The 6,761-nt window shown below is 43.5% G+C and overlaps 1 long non-coding RNA gene across 1 annotated transcript; it reads right to left on the reverse strand.

The window, feature by feature from the left end:
- Nucleotides 1-659: 659 nt before the first annotated feature.
- LOC134444688 (uncharacterized) lies at nucleotides 660-1,017 on the reverse strand. The gene is made up of 2 exons (XR_010034066.1): nucleotides 957-1,017; nucleotides 660-795 (listed from the first exon to the last, which is right to left on the reverse strand). It is a non-coding gene; the product is annotated as an uncharacterized LOC134444688 (long non-coding RNA).
- Between the last annotated feature and the right edge of the window lie 5,744 nt (nucleotides 1,018-6,761).

Here is a 6,761-nt window from a genome sequence, read left to right on the forward strand (position 1 = left end):
GGCTCGTGAAGAATAGTGTCTTTTAAACCGACACGATGCATACAGCACAGCATCCGTTCCTCCCAGAGCTCATATTCTTCGGCCCTACCGTCAAACACCGGCCACTTTGCTTTTTGATGCGCCATTCTCCTCAGCTTCGTAGCGTTCCCGGTTTTACCGCGCTAACCTAGCTATCACACTTTAGCTGACTAGCTAACGTTCGCCACTTTCCGTTACTGCACATTGTCGTCGATACTGGGCCCATAACCTGTTAGCAGGAGCGCTACAATCACCAGGAGAAGTCCAATGTGCAGGTTTCAGAAAGAGTCGAAGACGAATAACTCACTGTCAGCCTCAAGGCATATTTATTTTAAAGTATGAATGAACACACTGCTCAAGAGCGGTTGGGTCATGGCTCAAGAGCACTCAAGAGAATGATCGATTCCAGAATATACATTTATATAGGGGGTGTGACGTCACCAATCATACACATCTCATATCAAATAGGTAACACCCCCTTGTGGCGTGGAACAGATCAGTACTGGTACAGAATACATTCACAGTCAATCATACATACATATGTCAACAACAGCATTTAGATTTAATTCTACAGATAACACAGACCTGGCCTAGACACCGTTTAAATAAGATCCCGAAAAAAACACAACCTGACGAAGAACTTCACTCATCATGATTTTTTATTTATCTTGACATTATTTTTCTGTCTCACTGTCATGTTGAACAATCGCGTGTCGTGGCTGCCTTCTCTTCCTTCCCTCATCAGTCGACGGGGAAACATCACATCAGCGCTCCGATCTGAAAAGGCAACACAGAGCTAAACTTAGAGCTTTCATTTACATTTCGTAAGATGACAATCTGACATTGCATTGCATATGGAATGGCCAACGCTCTTTCACATCTCTATCCCGTGACAGTAATGATGTTGAATATTATAAGATGTACAATGTCCTACTTACTCTTGGTCGTAAAAGCCGGGAGGCAGGCGGGCATCACTGTAGCAGGGTGGATTACAGCCGGTGTTCTGTCGAGATGTGTTGCCTCGTCGAGATGAGCGACCGGTCGCCCTATTCGATAGTGGTGTTCTATCGATTTGCGATGCCTCATCTAAATGAGCGACCTTGATTTTCCGCGGAAGGCGTTTCAATCGGTCCACGTAGGACTGTTTTAATAACCATTACTTTGTTTATTTCACGGACAGGGGTGTGCAATCGTTCGTGCGGAGTTTAATAAGAACGTGCGGCTGCTGACCACGTCAGCCTCTCGTTTGAGCGTGCCATATGAAAGAGACTGAGTTGAGTTTGCGCAAATACTGGAGAAAGTGTTTGGGATCAGGGCCTGGCTATGGGTTGTTTAATGCAGTCATTTGCTGTTGGTTTGGTTTCAATGCGACGTGGGCTCGCAAGGCAAATTGCCACATGAAATCATGTGTATGGGGATAAACAAGCGCGCTTTAGATATCCCCAGATAGCAGATAGCGTATTGTGGCTTTGTTTTGGTAGGCCTAGATGTCTGTCTTTTAATGACCGGAATCATATTTTCATAACATCCCAACCAGTGCATTTCTTATTAGCCTACCATGTTCAGGCATTTTACAATGTAGTCGATTCAAATGCTTGGATGAAAAGGGTGGAGGGAGCATTTTGACAGCTCAATCAGAGGTGGCGATTTTTTCCATTTTGCAATGAGAACGCCTCCTCTACATAAATAGTCTTTTCTGATCGATGTTACAATGTTCGAGGCTGAGTGTGTGAGCGATTACGGTTAGGCAACAAAGTAGCAAATGTTCGAGGCCACGCTATTTCGCAGATTTTCCAATGATCTGCTGGATGATCCACGCTATTTCCCGTTTTCCCCCCAGGGGATAGACTATATCGTAACTTTCAGTCCATGACAGTCGGTGGACAGGCTATAGGCTAACTAGACTGGATGACTGGTGGTAACCTCTGGAGGACATAGGCTACAGTTTGAGTCACTAAAGTTGACAGTCTCAGGGGATCCTATCGTAACTTGCGGTCTCACAATTCGATGGGCAATCACCCGCGAAAACCACCGCGAGGGTGTGCGCATGCGTGCGCATGCTCAGTAGTGAAGAGAATCACATCTCGACGGGTCGCTCATATAGACAGGACACCGGCTAGCCCTGTCCGACCCAGAGGTATTTCCACCTGTTTACTGTTGCACAAGATTAAGAACAAATTCAGATATTTGTAGCCCAACCACGGACATCTGTATCAAACTATGAGCCCAGCTACTTCATTCATTCACCAATGATGGACAGCATATGGGACGATGGCGCAGTTCATGGCCATCCATTAATTGCTAATAAATAATTAGCCTGGATTTCGTTAACGTGAGGAAAACATGATGCCACCGCTTTAGGATTTGTGCCGTTAAAAACACAGTTGGTGCCAAACCTGTTGAGAGCATCACCAATCCGTGTAAAAGTGTACCACGAGCCAAATTCAGACCAATATAGCCGTTTCATACGAGTATTTGAACACTTAGACCTACGTTTAACTTTACAAAAGTTTGCTTCAGTCAACCGGTTTGCTAGTAGCTGGCTAGCAAGCTAACGTAAACAAGGCTGTTAAAATGGGCACAATGTAGATAATTTTTATTCAACTGCACTTCCTCCATGTATCGGATGGCATCATATTTTAACAGCATTTAGGAAATACTACAATAGCCAATGTAGTTCTCCATGTCTTTGAATGAATGAACTAGCTGTCTCGTTTTGAAAACAACTAGGGCACTTTTTAAAGTCATAAAACAAAATCCTACGAAATATAAGCATTGATAGTATAAAAGCTTCAGATATACTTTTTGTACCTTTGTGTATCACCTAATATAAATAAATCAATACTTACTGGAGAGCGCTGTTCGGTCGTGTCTGCCCCAACAAAAACTGTACCAATGTCCGTTAGATTTTACAGCGCGTCCGCGTTTGTGAATCAGATATGGATGCGATTATGGTCCGCGTTTTGACAGTAGAATTTGGGGCGGCGCACGGTGGCGACCCTGATCCACCAAGTGGAACCCAAAGGAATGTGACAGTGACACGGATGTGGTGACTTGAACGCGGCTCCGCATCGGAGTCCTCTGCTGTGTGGGTATGGTTGCAGGCTTGTTAAGACAATCCATAAAGAACAACTTCATCTACACATTATCCAGAGACAAAGTGACATTCTCCCTTTCTCCTTTTGTATGGACTAAATGAAGCGGAAAAAACACACACACAACAGTCATTTGAATGTTTGTTTCCCTTTAACCCTCTGAGGTCCGAGTGCCCTTCAGAGGGCAATTAGTCTCCAAAAACAAAGCTGTAACTCTGTGAGTTTTTGTCATTGAAACATATAAGTCACACCATTAGAAACCTCAGACCTTCCAGGTTCCAAATATATATATATATATGAAATGAAAATACTTGAAAATGTCAGGGTGGTGCAAGCAGCCTAAAAGCCTATGAAAAGCCTTAGGGACTGTTCGTAATTTACGGGGGGGGGGCGGGGGGGGGGGGGGGGGGGGGGGGGGGGGGGGGGGGCCATGATGAAAAAAAATGAGGTGGAGGGGAGGGCCATGGCAAAAAAAATCGGAGTTAGGGGGAGGGCCATGGGGAAAAAAAACGAATTTATTTTATTTTATTTTTATTTATTTTTTTAAACAATAATAAAACATCTGAAACACATCGCTTTGCGATGCAAGGTCCCGGTGCATATAGCACTGAAGCGTGTATCTGTAGTCAAAAAACTATCAGGTGCAGCTACTGTAGATTGCCCGCGCTGACTCTCTTTCACTGTAGGATTGCTAGTGCTACGGAGGAACATTGAGCATCATAGGAAATGCCCGTGAGCAAATATCAAACTAGCTGAGGTGAACTATAACAGTTTGGGAAGTTTTGACAACGAATTGGATGGGCATTTCCAGAGGAATTTTGGAGAGGTGTTGTAGTCAACTGGTGGTCACAGCCTCTGGTAAGTCATGATTTTATTTATTGGCACCGCCGTGTGCTTTACATTTGTGTTCAAAGAACTTAAAGACCCCAACCAGACGGGAAAGAACAGTACCCCTAGACGTACTTTGGTAGAACGGTGCAGTGACGCGAGCTTGTTTTGTTTAGCTTGTGGTGTCAAGGTAGTAATAAAAGTGGTATTAAGGGCGATGTGTTGGCCATGCATCATAAGGTCTTGAAACCATTGGAGGAGCTAACTTGTTGTGAAGAGAAGTCTCATCACTTTGGTGAACAAAAACGGACCAACTAAGCAAGGAATTATGTACATTTAAAGCGTGAAGGGAATGTCACCAAAGTTGTGCATCGTGTCAGGTAAGAAGTGACTTTTGTTTCTTGCTGTGGAGATTGGATTCGTACAAGCGTGTATTGGTATGCTAGGTCTTGCCTGTTGCTGGTGAAGTAGTCTAGCTTAGCCTCGGAGTTGGCTATGGGGTGAATCTGAAGGAGAGCACAGCCGATTGTGTGCCTGGCTTGTCTATCATCACAGTTGTCAAAGTTGAATTGCCGCGGTGTGTAATGGCTGTGCTATTGTTGGATGTTTTGGAATGTTGTACTGGTTCTGTTTTGGCAATTTGTTCCTTTTGCCTCTTGCTGCTGATTTGACCACCATAGCACCACCTATTAATGCGTCTTAAATATGGCCTACGTTAAATGCAAACTAAAGGTGGCTTTCTCACTCTCCCTGTATCAATAGCCAGCAATGGCTCGAGCTGCTTTGGCGCTTAGCCTACTTCTTGCTCCGATCACATTCCGAACTCTTTGGCCGTCAGAGTGTTATTACATTCGGGAAGGTAGAGCTATGCCTGTGTGTGTGCGTGCGTGCTTTTATGCGCGGTCTGGGAGACAGGACAGGGGTCCTGATCGAGATGCACCTGATCCACAGTCGCAATTGCAAGAAAATCTAAATTATTTGAAAGCCCGGTCACCTCTCACGAGTGCATCGCATAGCCTAGTCAAAGCATTTCTTCTAATTTCACACATTGCACACAGCCCATGCTGAAGAGACAAACTGTCAAGGCAGCGCGATTTGCTCTTGAACACGCCCTCACCTCCACATCAGGTGCGCGTTTCACTTCCGCAAGAAGAACTTAATAATGTCAAAGTGAGATGTTAAAGAAAAAAAAAGTTAAATCTAGCCATCCTTGTTTAGGCTACATAAAACATGAGGAAGTTATTCAGATGTGATTCGCCATTCCTCACCCTAAAATTGATTAGAACGCAGGAAATTGCAGCTAAAAAACAGATTTTTTTTTTCACAGCACCCCCTGGTCAAAACCAGTTCCTGCGTCCCTGGCTTCGCTTGCTGAACATGTAAAAAAAGGCGCTGCTTGTCGAGCAGGGAAATATTGAAGCTGCGGTGGGGAAACTCTCTCCACTTTGTAGTTTACAGTAGTAACAACTCGGACATTGGTATTGAAATGGAAGTTTTTATTATCATTATTATTATTATTATTATTATTATTATTATTATTATTATTACTTAACACGTAAAAAAATAGTGAAGGCAATTTGTCTTGGTGACAGTGGAGTTAAAAGGCATCCCATGCAGCCGCAGAGGTAGATTCTAGCGGCTTCTCATAGGTATCCACTGATATCGATAGCACATAATAGTGCAGACAACCGCCCTTGATGTAGGCTACTCTGACTGTTCTCATGATGGTTGTTCATCTACCAATTTTACATATATTTTTTTTTACCTGTAGGGGGAGGGCCATGGGAAAACAAAATTGAAGTGGGGGGAGGGCCATGGGGAAAAAAATTGAGGTGGAGGGGGGGGCCATGATTTTTTTTTTTGACCGGACTTCCAGCGCACCAGCCCCCCCCCCCCCCCCGGTAAATAACGTACAGTCCCTTAGACCTCAGAGGGTTAAAGGAAATGTAATATGTTGCATTTCACTCAGTAATCAAAACTCTGGAATGATAAAACATGTAAAACAGCCACTGGAGAAAGAAAGCTAAGTAGTTAATGAAACATTGCTCATGACAAGAGAAATGTTCCTGTAAGTGAAAATCATACACAAGTGTGCATTTGACCAATAAAGATGACGTTGTTCTCCTTAAGTCTGGTATCTATATGTTCTTTTGGTTGTATTTCATGTTCCGGGAAAGACCCCCATGAAGCTAAATGTCAAATAAATGTGAGCAGTTTACCTTAATATGCGTCTGAACATCCCATCCTTCGTTAGAACTTGTGTAACGTGTATTGCTTAACGACAGTAATGGCACATCAGTGCATATGGAATGAACTTAGAGATAGTTTATCGTGGACACGGTGCATTTGAACCTAAACCTAAACTAGAAATGCACTCAGAGAGTGCAGACAAAATTCGCCCTATCCCGCAATGGTGAAGATTTAAAAAAAAATTCTGGGTCCGGATTGTGATAAGGATCACCACCATAATCACTTGCCTCGATTTCAAGATACACAAATTAATATTGTCATATCACACACCACTGACAGAAAGAAAGATATTACTTAGAATTGTACAAATAAACAAACTACAAACGCCAACTCCATTGAAGTTGGGACACTGGTGTTACGGAGTGATAGTGGGTTAGTTGCATGTAGACTAGACAGCACACTACCACATCCATACCACATGGGGTCACTGACTACCTTTTGAGGCTCTGTGCCTTTAATAATGTTAAAGCCAAAGAAAATGGAATATTGTACAAGAACGACCACTAGCTGGTGGTGGCCAGGAGTGGCACTGCAGCTATGTTATCGCAGCCAAGTAAATAATGAATGGGT

This window comes from Engraulis encrasicolus, unplaced genomic scaffold (assembly GCF_034702125.1).
Source record: "Engraulis encrasicolus isolate BLACKSEA-1 unplaced genomic scaffold, IST_EnEncr_1.0 scaffold_667_np1212, whole genome shotgun sequence".
NCBI lineage: Eukaryota > Metazoa > Chordata > Actinopteri > Clupeiformes > Engraulidae > Engraulis > Engraulis encrasicolus.